The 20,354-nt window shown below is 42.9% G+C and overlaps 1 protein-coding gene across 1 annotated transcript in view; it reads right to left on the minus strand.

Moving 5' to 3' along the window:
* LOC126251538 (axotactin) overlaps positions 1 to 19,514 on the minus strand; it is a 611,191-nt gene extending 591,677 nt beyond the window's left edge. The window contains exon 1 of the mRNA XM_049952046.1: positions 19,334 to 19,514. The gene's annotated coding sequence lies outside the window, so the exon portion shown is untranslated. The remainder of the gene's footprint in view (positions 1 to 19,333) is intronic.
* Between the last annotated feature and the right edge of the window lie 840 nt (positions 19,515 to 20,354).

Genomic DNA, 20,354 nt, shown 5'->3' on the forward strand with positions numbered 1-20,354 from the left:
GAATAGGAGCAGCCCCTGACATCATCAGTTCGGATTTGTCTCGGATAAGGCGGCCAGTCCTTCGTTTTCTGGAAGGTAATAAAAACCAGTGATCCCCTACGCCATTCAGCCCGGGATGCCAGGACCGAGTCTTAGCGCCTTATCCACCTACCGATGCGTGATTCCAGGGATATAGGGGGAGCACTCGCGTGTGGCGTGCTTCGCGAAAGAGAACTGGAACAGACATCCTAGTAGCGACTCACACTTTTTCACCACTGCGGACATCACCTGCGTTGGGAAAATCCTCTGTCAAAAAAATGGTTCAAATGGCTCTGAGGACTATGGGACTCAACTGCTGAGGTCATAAGACCCCTAGAACTTAGAACTACTTAAACCTAACTAACCTAAGGACATCACACACATCCATGCCCGAGGCAGGATTCGAACCTGCGACCGTAGCGGTCGCGCGGTTCCAGACTGGAGCGCCTAGAACCGCTCGGCCACTCCGGCCGGCAATCCTCTGTCACTCTTGTACTTCTTTCTTATCCGGCATGTTGCCGCTTTTCCTGAGTTCGCATAAATGAATTATTTTTCTTACCGGCGTTAGCATGTAGCTCTCATACTAAATGCTATTCTTATCAACACAACATTACCATTAAGTGATTCAGAACCTGAAGTTTCGCCGATGACATGAATCCAACGATTATACTCTTTCATCTAGTCGTGTACTCCGTGAATTTTACTTGCAGTACGCAACGGTAATTGGCTTATTTAGAAGTAACATGTAGAAGTCTTTCCTGTTTGCACTCTTTAAGCGGTTTTCCGATTTATTCAGTACATAGGACGCTAAAACGGATGATAAGTGTTATCGCTACTGTTGAAAAATTTTACATGCTCTGAACAATTAATTCGTCAGTAGACAAGTACAGTGTGGTGATAATTAAACTTTCACTACTTGAGCCATTGTAGGCGGAAAACTATTAACAGTATGGGTACCAAACTTCATAGAAATGATGTTCAGACTGTGCGCTGAAGGATTTGCGTTGTTATTAGTGTTAGCCTCATGGCCTGCCGTTAAGTAGTGGTACTGGTACGGCGACGTACAGATGAAATACAAACATCAGTCTGCATTACAACTGCAGGCACTGAACACGGGTCTGCACAAGGTGAGCTGTGCTTCATTCGTAAAGCTGTTTTATGAAAATGACAGCAACAGCGTTGCTGCTATTCACGAGGATAGACGCGTTATAGGAATACGAAAAGGTCCTTCTTCCTCACCGGGGTTGAGGAACGTGATTCGGAGGTTCGAATTAACTGACGATTTGGGAATTGTTCCTGGGAGAGGCCGACGGCCAATTGCGACACAAATTGTGAAAGAAGTTGCTGTTGCCATGTCTGAGAATACTGGACGCAGTGTGTGATTTTCAAGTAGTGCACGGGCTGTATCCCGACAGCTGAATGTTCATGAACCACCATTCGGAAAGTGCTAAGAACATTTATGAAAGTCGGCCGGTGTGGCCGAGCGGTTCTAGACGCTTCAGTCTGGAACCGCGCGACCGCTACGGTCGCAGGCTCGAATCCTGCCTCGGGCATGGATGTGTGTGATCTCCTTAGGTTAGTTATGTTTAAGTAGTTCTAAGTTCTAGGGGACTGATGACCTCAGCTGTTAAGTCCCATAGTGCTCAGCGCCATTTGAACCATTTGAACCAGTTATGAAATTGTTTCACGGCTTGTCATGGATGCATATAGTCGTCACACTGAGCAACTTTTGTAACCTAGAGCATAAACATGGTACCCAGTAACAAATGTTACCCTTTCATGTGGAAATTAAAAATGTGTTTCTTTCAATGGTTCAATCATTATTTCTTTCGGCATGTCCTTAGACGTGTTTATACATAGTTTTGTTGTACTGCATTCACTTGTTTTTCGTGGGACCCTCTATAATACCGAAAGTATAATTATAACCACCCGTATTTGCAACCGTGTGACAATTTACTGGAAGCAATCGACCATGTCATTTCGCCAGTAACCAGACCAAACCACGAAATCTTCTCACCATGGGTACTCTTTATGTATACGGAATTTAACGTTTCATCTTTACAGTCTCAAAGTGTATTTACATATCAAAGGATTTAGGATGTAAGAGATCTTCAGTAATTCGTCGATTTATTATACACAAGCAGATACACGCACACGAACTGCGTTTACATGTTTTTACCTGGGTCGGTTCTCTCCCAGCGTCTCTCTCTTAACTACCCGTATTTAGTCATTTATTCCCTGTTATAGTTCCATCTTTGAAAAAATCTTCTCCTTTTTCATTCTATTTTTTTATAATTTCTTTCTTTCTTATGTTTATCTCTATTAGTTGGATATAATCTCTACAGCTATTAATTCAGTATTCTTCTATTTTATTTCTACTTTTCTTGTGCACTATCTATCTGATATCTGAAATTGTGTCTAGATGTACTGACACTTCTCTTCTTTTATGTTCCTTGCTGCCTTTTGAAACTTTAATTTCCGTACTTTATGTAAGTCGTATGCTTAAAACCAACGACTCACTTCTGAACATCGATGTCGACACAGCATAAAATAAATTCTCTCTGGGTTTATTTTCGATTTATAGTTTTTATCTGTCTATTGACTAATCCACATAAGCTGCTGTACTTGAGAGCTTCGATTTGTGCATAATTATCATGGTCATAAAATATTAAGTTAGGTGGCTCAATGCTTTGGATAGGAGGCGGGCGGAGGTTGAAATTTCCTTCAGGCCATACTGCTATAGGCGTTCCGTGATTTCCCGAAAGCAGTTAAGGCAAGTGCTGGGATGTTTCCTCTGCAAAGGACAAGGCTTACTTCCTTCCGCACCCTTCCCCAATCAAAACTTGTGTTCTGTCTCCGACATCTTTTTCGTCGACAGAATGTTAAACCCGAATCTTTCGTGCTTTGCCCTTGGTTCAAATAGGAGGTGTGATATTTAAGGTAAAAATTATTATATTTTTTATGACATGACATTTTTGTATTACATCAGTGTCTTATATTACAGTGATCAGTCATTGGCTACTCCTTTTTGCGTGTTATATTCCACACCCATTTCGCTATTATTACACTTTTGAGATCATAATATTTTCTAAAATATCAATATCAGGATATCAGCATAAAGAAGTGTTTTCAGCAGTGATAAATCATTCAGTTGAATCAGTGCCAATCAGCTAGAAATAAAAGCTTGAAAATTTGCTCCTCCAGTCGCTGTGCTGAGCGCAGTCAACCAAAATTTCTCTAGAGTGTTCCCTTGACCATATCGGGAATGCCGCAACCGGTAGTCCTATACAAAATGGCTCTGAGCACTATGGGACTTAACTTCTGAGGTCATCAATCCTCTAGAACTTAAAACTACTTAAACCTAACTAACCTAAGGACATCACACACAACTATGCCCGAGGCAGGATTCGAACCTGCAACCGTAGCGGTCGCGCGGTTCCAGACTGTAGCGCCTAGAACCGCTCGGCCACTATGGCCGGCAGTCCTATACACGATATCCCAATTGGATACTTGTATGCACAAAAATGCTAAGTACCAAAATTACCTAAAATGAGAAATCACGCTAGTGAAGAGCACCGTACTAAATTATTATCTGCATTGTAAAAATCATGCTAAGGAGAGTTAAATAGCGAAAGCTATGTCGAATTACCATCAGGATCACTACGTGCCAGTGAGACTCCACTGTGCGTCTCACAATTGACTAAGGTACAATCTGCACTTTATTTGTTTGTTTTAGTTTTATAGCGTGAGATACAGAGTTGTCCCGTTGTCGATCCCATTACATGATGTGTTATTAAAAACCCCAAAGTGTCAACAGAAAATTGTTAACGCATCTAACGTTATATTTTGAAGGGTACATAATGAAAACATTGTAAACAGATTTTTTCTAATGACTTTGCTCGCAAATTTGGCGCATTGGATCTTTGTACTTTTAAATATTCGTTTAGCAACTCCGTTGTCGGACTTGCAACATGTTGAGATCAGGCTGAAAGCAACTGAGCTCCGGAAAGGGTTGCATGTTTAGGATTTTGCCAATCTGTACAAAGAACCGAACTCCAAGTCTCCACAGCACAGTTGCGTAGAGAACAAAAACTACAAAAGAGCAAATTAAGTCATCCCGATATGATATTTTTACCGATTCCGGGAAACGTTCACTCATTTTGACAATCTGTCAGAGACCAAGCTAATATTTCAACATGACAGGATTATCCCCGCAGCTCTTTGTACTATATCAGCTAGCTTCATTTGCGAACCTAACGGTATCGCAGTTAAGGCCTAAAGATGTGTAATCAGCGAGCCCACATAACATGCACATAGGCCCTTTCTGTCTGGGAGCTACAGTTTTCGTACAGTCTCACTGACTGCTTCAGATCAGCAACCTGCCCCTAACCATACTCTCCTTCGGCTTCTTATTGTACGAAAACAGCCACAGTACCACTGATTTGGAAGCAACGGAGGAACATAGAGCTTTCCTAATAGACACAACTGGCAGAGAAATGCCATGAGAGGCAACCTTCTTTCTTCTAATAAAATCAGTATTTGCCCACGATTTATTTGATTCATTTGTTTAGCGTATATCAAATTACTGAAAGATGTGACACATAGAAAAAGAAGATATGAAACATACAAAAATATTGAGAATCTAGTATGGAACAGAGAAGGGAGAGAAGATGGTGGCATAAGAAATATTCCTTACCTTACAAATTGAGATGGTTTTTGCATAATGTAGGGCCACAGTCATAATATATTTCTTCAAAGTCAGTACCGCCATTAGACTTTTGTTTTGTATTGTTACATTTACACGATCATCAGAGTCAAGATGGTATACTCAGTGATAAAACAAAGCAGTAGGCTTTTAGCAGAAATATTGAACCCTAGGCAATGTGTCTAATAGTGTATTATAAATACGACAGTATGCCATCTTAGGCACTGTATAACATTAAAACAAGTACAGCGGTGCTGACTTTAAAGAAACCTGAGATGGCAGGCGAAGTGTAGACGTAGATGTAAACCGTTTATGGCCAAGCCCATTGTTATAGTGAATATTCTTTTCTTCTTTTGTAACTAAAGTCATAGCTTTAGGGTGACGAACACCAAATTATTATACATTACTCTTGTAATAACTCTTACGTCTTTAGTGTGGACTACTTTAGTAACTTACTTCCGTAGTAGTAGGCCTATACTATTTTGGCAACTATTGGAGAATCCAATTTCTGTTTAATTCTTTATTGTAACTGAGGTTGTAAAACCTTTTTACTAAAGAAGCAAGCCATTTCAGCATACTGTTGGCATGTGTATTTCGTTTCCTCTCGGAAAATATTGTCGGTAGACATTATTGCATCACTTTTTGACATTAATATCGTGTTAGCGTAATATACAGCTACCACCGTCCATTACTGGCGGTTACAGATGGTAATTTAAGCGCCACTTGCAGGTTAAGATACGAGCTATCAGCAACTTGGAGGTGGCCAAGGACAATTTAAGTGTTAAGAAACGTTGAAAACACATACCAAAAAGTGAAAAAGAGCGGTTTGCTGAAATAATGAAAAAGTGCATAATTACGATGTAAACATACTAAAAACGAAAAAGAAAGATTGTTGGGAGAAGATACACGTCGAATAGAATGCAAAAGCTCTTACACAAAGATCACAGGAGCATCTTAAAGTAAATTGAAAGGACATAAAAGCGAAAGAAAAGAAAATGTAACCGAGAAGAGTTCCAAACCGGCAGTGGAGGAGCTGAGACGAAGATAGACGATATAAGCCAAATGGTTGTCGATATGATCCCACAAGTTGTGGAGGAAATAACTGGAGGTAGCGACAATGACACAAATGAAGATAATGTGGTATTTTCAGGCAACATCGATGATGATAACTAATCTGAAGACCGCAATGAAACTGCTGAGAGTGAAACTTTATACCATAGTCACGAGCCTTGGCTTGCATTCTCTGGTGTGACCTTATCAGAAGATGCGCACATGAAAAAAAGACAGACAGTATGCGGTTGCAGTGAAGAACAGAGAGTTGTTGGAAAAAGCAGACGAAATTCATTCATTAAAATGCATTTAATACGAGAAGAATATAAAGCAAAAATTTTGTTAATTAACAAACAAAGAGAAATCACGGAAGAAGAGCATAACCTTAAAATGGAAGTTGTGATTAAGTTCAAGAACGAAATGGAGCGAACTTCAGGTTCTGGCACTTCAGCCAATATGCTAGAGAAATTTAGGTTTATGAATATTTTTGTGCTTGTGCAATATTTTATTTACTTGATATTTTATCCAGTGGTTAATATATTATTGTTCTTCGCATGACATCATATACATGTTTATTATTTCGGTATCAGTACATTTAATTTTTTTAATCATCAAATTCTAATCGAAACATCTTCACTGTGTAACTACGTGTGCTGAAGTAAGAAATAAAATGAAAATGTTAATCTGCTAATTGCAAAAGAAAAAGAGACAGAGAAACATAAATATAAGATTGGTCACATTTTACTGCAGTAATAACGATCCAGAGCCTTATTTATTATTTAAGAAGTTAAAATCTTTGCACTAACTTGTTATTTTACTAGCAAATTAGGTACAATTTTAATTAAAATAATTGAGTCTAATAGACCATGGCTTGGCTTTTGGCTGAATTGCATACTGATCGATGTCATTCACCTCCACAGCATCAGAGTGAAACACATCTCCAAGGCGCGCGGAGTGTCCGCTCGGTTTGAGGCGCCATGTCACGGACTGTGCGGCCGTTCCCGCCGGAACTTCGAGTCCTCCCTTGAGCATGGGCGTGTGTGTTGTTCTTAGCATAAGTTAGTTTAAGTAGCGTTTAAGTCCAGGGACCGATGACCTCAGCAGTTTGGTCTCTTAGGAATTCACACACATTTGAACACACACACACCTCCGACTTCTATTCCGAAGCTGTCTGCAACTGCAGCAGCCACGGTAACATATCGACACTTGTTTTGTTTGTGTTTTAGTGACGATTTGCAAACTGTTTTTTTCAAACACCAAATGAACGTTCTATTGCATGTCTGCTAGCAATTGGACTCCGTTGTAATGCACGGTAGCTCAGCGTGATAGCCGGCACGGTATCTCAGAGTGTTCGGTCAGAGGACTGCTTGCCCTCTGAAAAAAAAAAAAAAAAAAAAAAGACTGAGTAAAAAGAATCAACGATCAACTTGAACGGATGTCTTGTGACGCCCGCATAGACTAAACGCAACGAACTATACCGAACAAAATGAAAAAAAAGCGTGTCGGTCAGAGTGGTGGCTACCCTTTCTAATATTAAAACTAAGCGCACGGATCAACGAACAAACTGAACGGGTGTTCAGTTCGTTCGTTGATCCGTTCGATCAGTTTTAATATTAGAGAGGATAGCTAACGCTCTGACCGAACACGCCGAGCTGCCGTGCCGGCACCATTCGGTTGTAGCAGCTTCATGATAGAAATGGCCACGCATAGATATATATTTGACGACCGAAATTATCTTGCAATTTTCTCAGTAACGCTTGAGAAGTACGCGCTACTGCTTACACATTTTGTTGTCCTCACGGAGTACTACGAGTGTACGAAGTTTACAGTAAATCCGCGTTCCAAACGTCGTGGCCTCTCCTTGTGAGAGGGGGCCTCATTGGTTGGCTGATTTGGGGAAGCGGACGAAACAACGAGGTCATCGGTCCCATCGGATTAAGGAAGGATGTGGAAGGAAGTGGGCCATGCCCTTTCAAACGAACCAGGCGATTGTCACAGGGATCTTGAAAGAACTGAACTGGCAGTCTCTTTAAGATAGACATAAACAATCCCGAGAAGTCTACTTAGAAAGTTTCAGGAACCGGCTTTGAATGAAAACTCTAGGAATATGCTACAACTCCCTATTTACTCGTGTTCGGATCGTGAGGACAAGATTAAATTACTTACACCACACACAGAGACATTTAATCAATTGATGAGCTGGCCGCTGTGGCCGAGCGGTTTAGGCGCTTCAGTCAGGAACCGCGCTGCTGCTGCGGTCGCAGGTTCGAATCCTGCCTCGGGCATGGATGTGTGTGATGTCCTTAGGTTAGTTAGGTTTAAGTAGTTCTAAGTCTACGAGGCTGATGACCTCAGAAGTTAAGTTCCATAGTACTCAGAGCCATTTGAACCATAATAAATTGTTATCCCCACGCCCCATACGTGAATGAAACGGGAAAATGCCCTGTACCCTCTGCATTCACTTCACAGTGGTTTTCAGAATATCTGCATTTACATCTACATCGACATAGATACTCCGAAATCCACCGTATGGCGCTTGGCGGAGGGTACTCCGTACCACTACTAGTCATTTCCTTTCCTGTTCCATTCGCAAATAGAGCGAGGGAAAAGCGATTATTTGTATGCCACACTATGAGCCGTTATTTCTCGTATCTTATCTTCGTGGTCCTGATGCGCATTGTATGTTGGACGCAGTCGAATAGTTCTTCACTCAGCTTCTAATGCCGATTCTCTAAATGGTGGGGGACTCCTGACGATACACTTATCTCCGATGGACGCTCGCCATCGAGGACAACATACTGGGTTCTGTTGGTAAGGTCTGTCCTATTTGTAGTGGCAAGGTCTAAGATTTTCCGTTGCCTGTAGTCTGCTAAAACAGCTGCTCAAGACAGTTTTCAGAAAACTTGTTCAAAAGTACTTTGCACTATTGTATGTCTCTACTCCCTGCAATGAATCCATAGACGTCCCAGTGTGTACTGGGTAGGCTAAAGTCGCCTCCAACTAATGTTGGATGATCTGGCTGTTGCTATTGACCGTAGAGTATGGATGTAGATGTAGGTGGTATTTTATGAAGCTTCTTAATCTTTTACTCTTACATGGAACAAGTAGCGGACTGTGCGTAATAAACCGTGTGCACGACTTATCTACATGCGACGCAGATCTCAAACGAAACCTCTGTTCCGCAGCACAAACGCGTGTTCTCACAGTATTTACGCAAGGTATCTTATCAGACGGCATAATCATCTGTAAGAGAAACAGAGATAAGACCATAGATTCCCACGAGGTAAAATGTGCTGCCACAATACTCCATTTGCATATAAACTTGGTTCGTAATGTTGACACGATTTTGAGTAACAAAGCAGCCGTCACATATGGTGTCACTTAAGCATGTTTCGTGAGCGGTCAATAGCTTTTATCACTCGCGAGCCTTGCGTGTGTAAATATTTTCTGCGAGTTCGAATACTCGTTGCGATTCCCACATATATAAGGGGCTGTCAAATGAAAACAGATGAAAAAACGTAAATAAATTGTTTATTATTTCAAAAGCAATCGTCACAACAATTAACAGATTTACCCACTGTGAGACAAGACGGTCAATGCCTTCCTGGAAAAATGTTTGTGGTTGTCTACGGAACGGTGATTGTACCTCTTCGTCCGAAGCAAATCGAAAGCCACAAATGTCTTTCTTTAGAGCTATAAAAATATGACAATCGCATGAGGAGACATAGAACTGTATGGAGAATGTGTAAGGGCCAGCGAAACTTCTGCGCGTACTAGAAACAAGCTTGGCCACATGTGGGTCCGCCCAAGGTCTCGATTTGCTTTGGACGAAGAGGTGCAGTCCTGAGTAGAACCATGGTACAGTAGGCAACCGTAAACTTTTTTCTATGCAGGCTCTGGCCGTCTTGTCACATAGTGGGATAAATGTATTAACAGTTCGTCACGGGACCGTTTAGCTGGCGAGAGAGCGTTACGGAGGTGCTAAACAAACTCCACTGGCAGACGTTACAAGAGAGGCGTTGTGCATCACGAAGAGATTTACAATTGAAATTTCGGGATAGCACTTTTCTGGAGTAGTCGGACAACATATTACTTCCCCCCCCCCCCCCCCCCCCACACACACACACATACATCTCGCGTATTGACCACGAGGAGAAAATTCGAGAAATTAGAGCCAATACAGAGGCTTACAGACAATCATTCTTCCCACGCACTATTCGCGAGTGGAACAGGGTTGGAGGGATCAGATAGTGGTACCGAAAGTACCCTCCGCCACACACCATTAGGTGGCTTGCGGAGTATGGTGTAAAGTAGGTTAATGACGTCACATTGGCACCAAATTTCATTCAAATTCCTCCCGACGCCACCGTATATGTGTCACACAATGAGAAAGTCGTCACACCCCTTCTTATCTACATTTCATCCCATCTGTCGCGTCTGCGCCCAGAGTTGAAAGCATGCCGTTTTCTTTTGTGTGGCCAAGAGAAATATTTCAGGCACACCATCCCTTAGAGTCGACACGAAAAGGCCTCAGGAGGTGACACAAAGGGCGCTGATTCCCATACATTTAGCGGTCGAAAATGACAGTTCGCAGTGCGATGAAAAACGAGCGACGTTCTTGACCGTGTTCGACACTGCTGACATCCCACTGATGGCTCAACCCTTCTCTAAGGACATCGTGGGGCTATGACGCCACTGAACGCAATCTCAGTCCTTTGGAGAGTAGCACGATTTTTACTCTGATATACAGAGTGGAACCGCTAAGGACCGTTCAAAACCGATAAACGCAATATGAACGTGATCCGAAGCAGCAAAAGTTGGTTATGGTTTTTCAGCCGTTCTGTTTCGCGCCCGCCTGTGGCGTGATTATTGCGTGGGCGATGCAACATTAGCACATGTGGGAATAAAACGGCAGACGATCATTTTCAGACCTCTCCAGTTCGGCAGCACCTCGGTGCCACCCAGACACGAAGATTGAGCTCTTTAAACGTGTACCTGTACAGATATGTCGATACCCATTCATATGATTGACGCTCCACTGCAGTTCTAGCGCCTACTACGATACCCGTTACATTCCGTATGCCAGCAAGCAGGTTCTAGAGCAGTTGCAGAGCACCACTCAGCTGAATGAGGGTCGAAGTCTCTTTACAATTATGTTTCACATGTGCCACCGAGGGGGTTGCCGAACTCGAGGTTCGCCGTTTTATGTACGCAGATATCATCGCTTCATCCTTCCATGGTCATGCCATAGGAGGGCGCGAAACAGGAGGATACAAACGCCGTTTACTTCTTCGAATCACGTTCATATTTCGTTCTGAACGGTCGTTAGTGGTTCCACCTTTATACCGAAGCAAAAACCTTGATAGTGCTACTCCAAAGGGCTCACATCACACTTAGAAGGCTTTCAGCCCCACGATGTCCTTGGAGAAGATTTGAATAGCCAGACGAGTGGGTGAGGGGGGGGGGGGGGGGGGGGCGCAAGAGCGCAGTGTCTGCCGTGTCGGAAATTTTTCAGAACGTCGTGTTGCAGCTCTTCTGTGCTTGATTATTACAGCTGAAGCAGCACTCCATTGGCCGAAGTATACAGGAAGAAATTAGCTATGATGAGTAAAAGTAGTCACTTACCATAAGCGATTTAGGAAAATCATAAAAAATCTAAATGAGACTTTCCGGACTGAAATACAAGTTCAGTCCTAACAAATAACTGTATCAGTGGTGGGTGTGAGAGATGGTGAATATTATCAGAACATAGTCGACGTACCGGCCATGTTGATCCTAGCTTAATTTGCACCGAGCGAGGTGGCGCAGTGGTTAGACACTGGACTCGCATTCGGGAGGACGACGGTTCAATCCCGCGTCCGGCCATCCTGATTTAGGTTTTCCGTGATTTCCCTAAATCACATCGGGCAAATGCCGGGATGGTTCCTCTGAAAGGGCACGGCCGACTTTCTTCCCCATCCTTCCCTAATCCGATGAGACCGATGACCACGCTGTCTGGTCTCCTTCCCCAAAAATCAACCAACCAACCTTAATTTGCAATAACTACGTTTTGTATTGAGTCAGCAGAAATATGATTTAGTCTCATTATTTTTTAATGCGTGATATATTTCATGATATGTTGCTCTGTACGTTCCTCCACTGCCCAGGCAAGTAAGCCAGAGCGACTGTTAAACAGAAAATTTTCCCTGTGCTCAGGAAAACAGATGATTTGAAGTTGTGGAATGTTGGCGAGACAGGTTGCCTAACAGCGCTGTGGTGTCGGCTGTACTTCTTCTCAGCCACAGAAATTTTAAAGTGGCACTCTCGTTTGTTCCCAGTGCCTCGTTAATCTAAGCGCACTTCTGATTGGGCGCGACGCACTAGCCTGCGGAACCGTGCAGTCGCTGTTAAGTCCAAATAACTGCCAGGTCCCTGATTACAGACCTTCGCTAGAGGAAGCCGGTTTTAAATTATTCGTAGCTTCTGGTACCCAATCATTTTCAAGAGTTGTTTATTACAAAAACAATGCGACGTGTATTTAACTCACGGCTGAAGTCCGTCATTGTACAGGTATATAATTGAAACGTCAGTGATTCCGATTACTTCGTGTCGTTTGCTTTTGCCTTTTCATCTTGCTTATGATTTAAGTAGTTACTTCTTCGATTTATTGTCCCAAGTGACTGGAAAAGACCACAGGTTATTCCCGATTACAAAAAGGGTAAAACATCGGATGCACAGAATTGCAAACCAATGCGGCTAACGTCGGTCTGCTGCAATGTCCTAGAGCATATTCTAAGCTCGAACGTTATGGCTTTCCTAGAGGAAAACTAGCTTCCCTCAAAGAATCAGCATGGATTCAGAAAAAAAGAATTCGTGTTAAACACAACTTCCTTTATTCATGCACGACATCTTGCAAACAATAGATGCAGATGGGCAGTCAGATTTCCGTCTCCGTAGTTTTCCGTAAGGCGTTCGACACTATGCCACGTCATCGACTACTACTCATAATACCCATACGGATATGGCCGCAAATATGTGACTGACTTACAGAACCTGCTACACTATACTAGCCGGCGAATGTTCCACAGAAACGAAAGTAGCATTGGGCGTGTCCCAAGGACCAAAATGGGACCTCTGCTGTCGATTATTTTCCTGGGTACGTTTCCCATCTCTCCCCATATGGCGTTACGTTACGATCGTTTTAGCGGTCCAGGTGCTATGATGTGGGGAAGCAGAATGTTGTATGACGGTGCTGACTTCTTCATCTTTGAACACGGCACCCTTGCCGGCCAACGTTCTTCTGACACTATACCCCTCCACATGTTCGTCTTTTAAGGATTGCGTTCGGTCCTAAATTCATTTTTACATCTTCATCTACATGGATACTCTGCAACTCACACTTAAGTGCCTGGCAGTGGGTTCATCGAAGCACCTTTGCAAAAATTCTCTGTTATTCCACTCTCGAACAGCACGCGGAAGAAACGAACACCTTTATCTTTCCCTTATGTTATTATGATGATTGTTTCTCGCTATGTAGGCCGGCGTCAACAAAATATTTTCGCCTATCAACCCTATCTGGTACGGATCCCACACTGGTGAGCAGTATTCAAGCAGTGGGCGAACAAGTGTACTGTAACCTACTTCCTTTGTTTTCGGATTGCATTTCCTTAGGATTCTTCCAATGAATCTCAGTCTGCCATCTGCTTTACCAACGATCAACTTTATATGATCATTCCATTTTAAATCACTCCTAATGAGTACTCCCAGATAATTTATGGAATTAACTGCTTCCAGTTGCTGATCGGCTATTTTGTAGCTAAATGATAAGGGCTCTTTCTTTCTATGAATTCGTAGCACATTATACTTGTCTACATTGAGATTCAATTGCCATTCCCTGCACCATGCGTCAATTCGCTGCAGGTCCACCAGCATTTCAGTACAATTTTCCATTGTTACAACCTCTCGATACACCACAGCATCATCTGCAAAAAGCCTCAGTGAACTTCCGATGTCATCCACAAGGTCATTTATGCAAATTGTGAATAGCAAAGGTCCTATGACACTCCCCTGCGGCACACCCGAAATCACTCTCACTTCGGAAGACTTCTCTCCATTGAGAATGACATGCTGCGTTCTGTTATCGAGGAACTCTTCAATCCAATCACACAATTGGTCTGATAGTCCATATGCCCTTACTTTGTTCATTAAACGACTGTGGGGAACTGTGTCGAACGCCTTGCGGAAGTCAAGAAACACGGCATCTACCTGGGAACCCGTGTCTATGGCCCTCTGAGTCTCGTGGACGAATAGCGCGAGCTGGGTTTCACGCGACCGTCTTTTTCGAAACCCATGCTGATTCCTACAGAGTAGATTTATAGTCTCCAGAAAAGTCATTATACTCGAACATAACACGTGTTCCAAAATTCTACAACTGATGGACGTTACAGCTTCGTCTTCCTTCCAATTTAAATTGTTCCTAATTGTAATTCCAAGGTCGTTAGTTGAATTTATGGCCTTTAGATTAGACTGATTTGTCGTGTAACCTAAGTTTAAAGCTTTTAGCACTCGTGTGGATGATGTCACACTTTTCATTGTTTGGGTTCAACTGCCAATTTTCACACCTTTCACATACGTTTTCTAAATCGTTTTGCAATTTATTTTGATCTTCTGATGAGTTTACTAGACGATAAACGGCAGCATCATATGTGCTCAGATTGTCTCCTAAATCGTTTACGTAGATAAGGAACAGCGGAGGGCCTATGATACTATCTTATGAAAACTTCAGTTACTACTAACTGTGGTCACTCTGATAGGAAATCACGAATCCAGTCACATAACTAAGACAATATTGCATAAGCACGCAATTTGACTACAAGCCGCTTGTGAGGTACAGTGTCAAAAGCCTTCTCGCAATCTAGAAATACGGAATAAATTTGAAATTCCTTGTCAGTACCATTCAACAATTCGTGTGAGTAAAGAGTTAGCTATTTTACAAGAACGATGTTTTCTAAGCCCGTGTTGACTTTGTGTCAATAGAACGTTCTCTTCGAGATAATTCATAATGTTCGAACACAGTACTGTATATGTTCTAAAATCCTGCTGCATATCGACATTAGTGATTTGGGCTGTAATTTAGTCGATTACTCCTACCTTGCTTGAATATTGACTTTCCAGTCATTTGGTACGGATCTTTCATCAACCGAGCGGTTGTATATGATTGTTAAGTATGAAGCTATGCATCAGCATACTCTGAAACGAACTTAACTTGGTATACATTGTGGAGCAGAAGACTTGCTTTTATCAACTGATTTAAGTTGCTTCGCTACTCAGAGGATATCTACTTCTAAGGTACTCACGTTGGCAATGCGCGACCGCATCGAACAAGGCAAGTGGAGGAGGTCTGGGAACAAGAGGGTGTTCGGCGAATGAGCTGGGCTGCCCGCTCCTCATGATTTAAATCCCATGGAGCATGTGTGGAATGTGTACTACAGTACACCGACTTGCAACAGCGACGATTTAGCAGTTGTCGACGTCACTGGTGTAGGAGTGGCACGCTCTACCACAAGAACGCCTTCCCAACCTTGTGGCCGGCATAGGAGCATACACTGCCGTCCGTGGCGATCACACACTATGCCCCCTCTTTTGTAAAGTTCAAGGGTTCATCGAGTTTAAAGTATTTAATGTCTTAAAATAAAGATGTCGTTCCTGTTCGCCTCGTCGGGTATTTCTTTCAGTAGCCTTCTATTTATATTGTAACAGTTCTTTCTGTGAATGGTCCATCGAGCTATGATACTTGGCAGGGACACATCATGCGAAACTTACTTCCGCTCTTAAGTTTTGCACAGCAGTGTATGTAAACGATTTAACAGGTAGGATCAGCATCACTATAAGATTGTGCGGCGATGATACAGTTGTGTGCAGGAAAGTGTGCGTCTTTGGACGACCATTAGGGATTGCAGAAAGACTTGGACAACATTTTCACTTGATGTAATGAATGGCAGCTCTCTTTAAATGTGGTTAAATGTAAGATAATACCTACACAGAGAAAAAAAGAACATAATTTTATCCATTGTTTTTCAGTGTTTAGTCCGCGACTGTTTTACTTTCGTAAAATGGAGAACAAACCGCCTTCAGTCACAAGTTGCGTTTATTTACTGCACTATGCGTTTCGAGACCTGGAGGCTCATCTTCAGGTGCTTTTTAGTGATTTACATCAGGTTTTTTTAGTTGTTTGCAGTTTAACATTGTATGATGTCTGCTTCTGTGCGAAATGTATAGTGCAGTAAATAAACGCAACTTGTGACTGAAGGCGGTTTGTTCTCCATTTTACGAAAAAGAACAGTATAGCATGAGATTACAAGACTAGTAAAAAGCATCTTCAGCTTGTCACCAAGTATAAGTTATTAGGTGTGATGCTAAGGAGCGATATAAAAAGGGACTTTCACAAAAAATCAGTATTAGGAAAGGCTAATGGAAGACTATGGTTCGTTGGAAGGACTGTGGTGAGTCTGTAAGGAAAATCGCATACAACATGCTAACGCGACGAATTCTAGAATACTGTTGCAGTGCGTGGAGTCCTTATGAAGCAGGAGTGAAAGCAGGAAGCGAACGAATTCAGAGATGCGGTGCTAGGTTCGCAACAGGTCGGTGTAGTCACTCGACAATGTAACAGAAATCCTCGGAAAACTTACATCGGAAGTCTTGGAAGAAAGACAAGCAGTTCTCAGGAAACCCTGTTGCATTAATTTAGCCAACTGGTATCCGAAATAGACTGTGCGATCATTACGCTGCCACTGATGTAGGTATAATGAAAATGAGATGAGGTTAATGCACTTACAAAAACATGCAGACAATCATTTCCCCTCGCTCAGTACCTGAATTGAATAGGAAAGGAAACTGGCAACACTGATATGACACACCCTCCGCCCTGCCCCTTACAGTGGCTTTCGGAATGTGGATATACAGTAGATGTATTTTTTACACTACGTCTTTTCCTTAAATAATGGCACGTATTGTTTGTAGTCAGAATGTTAACTCATGACAAGCAATTTTACTGGAGTATTCGTTTGGAATAGTGTTTTCTGGGCAGCAGTGGAAGTATCATTCCCCATGGTGTACATGATATGAAGGAAGAATGAAGATTAATTTCCAACACCACGTCGACGACGAGGTTACTAGAGACGGAGCACGAGCCCACATTGAGGAAAGAAATCGACCGCGCCCTTCAGAGAAACTATCCTGGCATTTGCCTCAAGGTGATACAGGTAAGCCACGGGAAACGGATGGGGATCTGAACCACAGTTTTCCCGAATGCGAGTCCAGTATACTGACCAGTGCTCCACCTCCCTCGGTCACAATTAGTTATATAGGGAGCAAGCTGATTACGGCTATTTTGTTGAATAATGAAGTGGTGAGGCCGTGAATTCAAAAATATACGTCAGTTCTTACAAAATAAAAACAACAACCAGCTACTGTTAATAACGCTATTCCAATAGCACCGTTAACGACTTCGAATCAATGTATTCATCAGACAGCTGTTCACATGAACCTGTAAGTTTATTACTGATCATATTTATGTGTCGTTGAGAAAATCCATCAGGCATCACACATCTTGTTGATGTATACACACATACACACACACACACACACAAAATGATGGAATTAGGTAGTCGTAATACTGAATTTGGTCACTTAGTCAATTTTGAGAAGAGGAAAAATGGCGAATCGATGAGGAGCAATTTGGGAGTAAAGCATCTTTCACTTCCCCTGCTGCAATGCACGAGGGAGTTAGCCCATGGGTGCCGTAACACGATACAGTAGCTATTGATCACGCAACGTTAATACATCTTTCTTTGATAAGACAGTTACGGGCAAGTTAGAGAAGGTAATCACTACGAAGAGAGTAACAGATCACCAGCATGTCTCGCGAAACAGATGACTTTAAAAGTTGTGATCCAAGCAAGAAGACACTAGTTTAAAATTTCATGGAAAGGAGGCAATAATTTCTTATTGCAACGAGTAGCAAGCGGCTCTGAAATAGACAGAAGCAACGATCTTCGCCATTGGTGGTTAAAACTGCGTTACCCTACAAAGTAATCCCATAGCGCCCACATTAGATACATTCCCACTCTTTTAGCCTAACTTTTTTCCACCTCCAGACGGATCCCGGAAGTATTCAACTTGTAGCTCTATGCTGGAGATGATACAGCACTTTAGCTTAAACAGACTGCACACGGAATGTCTGTTATTGAACTTGAAGGATCTAACATGGCCTTCAGTCCGTAAGAAACGCAGTGATGTAAGATAATGCATATCGACTCTCGATCTATAGTTAGATTTCTTTCATTTAAAATCAAGGTGACACCTAAACGTGAAGATGAGAGTCTTTAAGAATATTACCCTTGCAAACACACTGATGCCTCTTACGTACAACTTCGGTAGTGGGTGGTTCAGCAACTTCATTCCCAGCGAGTGATAAAGAAAGGAAGTACATTATAGGGCCAGCACAAGAAAATATGGACGTATAATAGGCTCTTGCCATTAGATATAACCCTTTCTCCATATAGACACATGCCCGCAAGCGAGTTGTCTTAAACCACAAAGAACACTTGTCTGACTTCAGCCATTTGCCGTTGACAATAACGGAAAGCTGTTGACATTTCAAGCGCTGGCGCCACATGTCAGAAATTTAACGCTCTTAAGATACAAAAGTGATGCTGCGTAAGTCACTTATACGACGAAAGTCCTCGGGGGAAATTGCCCGTAGGACAGTGAAAATTTATTGAGATTAAGTTTCCTCGTGTAGCGCTTAAACGCTGCAATTGTGAACAGCGAATTGCAGAATAGAAGGTGGTACTTATAATATTGTATTAGTAAGAAAGCTTTGAAATCTGAGACTATATAAAGAAAAAAATCATCATCTGCGTAAAATTGTCGAATTTTTTTTTTTTTTGGACAATCCGCAAACAGTTGCAGTACAAAAAATTTTGATTGCATATATTTTCAATGTTATGACCAGTTTCGCACCCATCGGATCATTTTCGGATCTGAGTGTGTCTGCTCCAAGAATAAACCGTTAATTTTTATAAGCAATATTCATGCCACGCCGTAGAATAATACAGTGACTGTAACGTAGTAAACTGTGTCGTTCTCTGACTTAGCACGTATATTGCTTACTGTACCGGGCGCGTTACTCTTGTAGCAGACGTATATCTGAAGATGGTTTGATGGAATCAAAACTAGTCACAACAACAAAAATTTGTGAAACCTAATGCAAAATTAAATTTGTTGTTCATTAGGTTTGTTGTGTAATGTAGAAGTGTTCTGTCGAGGTAGTTTAGGTTTCAAAACTTAAAAGTTCATGAAGACTGCAACAATGGTTCCGTAATTAGTAGCATTCTCTCTTCAAACGCGGTCCGCTCTCGGTACAGAACTGAGAAAAGGAAAGCAGTGTTATCTTGTTCCGTGCAGACTTGCGCTCGAAAGAGGGAAGAACTGATTGGGAGTGGTTACTAGCTGAAAAGAAAGCACAGGTTGGCGAGACCACGAAATTACACTTCGTCATATCTGCGACGTACTCACTGTGTAAGGCTCCGCTGCGCTGCGTCGTAAGAGTTGCTGTAGGGTGGCGGGCTCGCTGGTGGCGAACGCGCACACGCACCGTCGCTGGCGGACGAGACTCTAGCGAGGTAAGCGGTGTGGCGAGGTGGCGAGGTGGCGGTAGCGGTCTCCCTGAGCTATATTGTGCGCCGTGCCTTCCCGTCCGGCCGTTGCACAGCGACTGCCGTGGACGCCTCGCGTCGGGCCGCCCGCGTACGCCCACCGGCGTCGCGGATGACGTCACCCGGTGCGCACGCGACGGGGCCGCCATCTCGCGGTCGACGGCAGCAGCAGGACGGCGCGCAATCGGTGACGCTAGACTGCTGCATACGTAGCGGTGACGCCGGGCACGGAAGCCGTGGCGCAGGTGGCAGTGATTCTGTAACAAGGGGACAGATCGGCAAATAATTGGTTCCTTTGCTAACGCCATCACATTTGACGACTTTTAACTACACAGACGACCATTTAAACTGCAACACAGTGAAGATGGCGTCCAACAAACGTCAAAATTGTCGTAAAGTGTATTAGGCATTTGGGCACGCAAATGATTGACATTTCAGCACAATCACACCAAGTAGTAGACCTACGAGTAAGGTCATTACGTTCGGAACGGGCTGTTTAAAAAAAGTCATAGGTTCCTGCAGGAGCTATTATTGGTCAGAACTAGGAGAAGAGTTTCTGTTGACGGCCGGTGCGGCCGAGCGGTTCTAGGCGCTTCAGTCTGGAACCGCGCGATCGCTACGGTCGCAGGTTCGAATCCTGCCTCGGGCATGGATGTGTGTGATGTCCTTAGGTTAGTTAGGTTTAAGTAGTTCTAAGTTCTAGGGGACTGATGACCTCAGATGTTAAGTCCCATAGTGCTCAGAGCCATTTGAACCAGATCCTGTTTGTGAAGCCTGATACTGTCTTCCCGGGTTCGATTCCCGGCGGGGTCAGAGATTTTCTCTGCCTCGTGATGGCTGGGTGTTGTGTGCTGTCCTTAGGTTAGTTAGGTTTAAGTAGT

Source organism: Schistocerca nitens, chromosome 4 (genome assembly GCF_023898315.1).
Source record: "Schistocerca nitens isolate TAMUIC-IGC-003100 chromosome 4, iqSchNite1.1, whole genome shotgun sequence".
In the NCBI taxonomy this organism is placed as follows: domain Eukaryota; kingdom Metazoa; phylum Arthropoda; class Insecta; order Orthoptera; family Acrididae; genus Schistocerca; species Schistocerca nitens.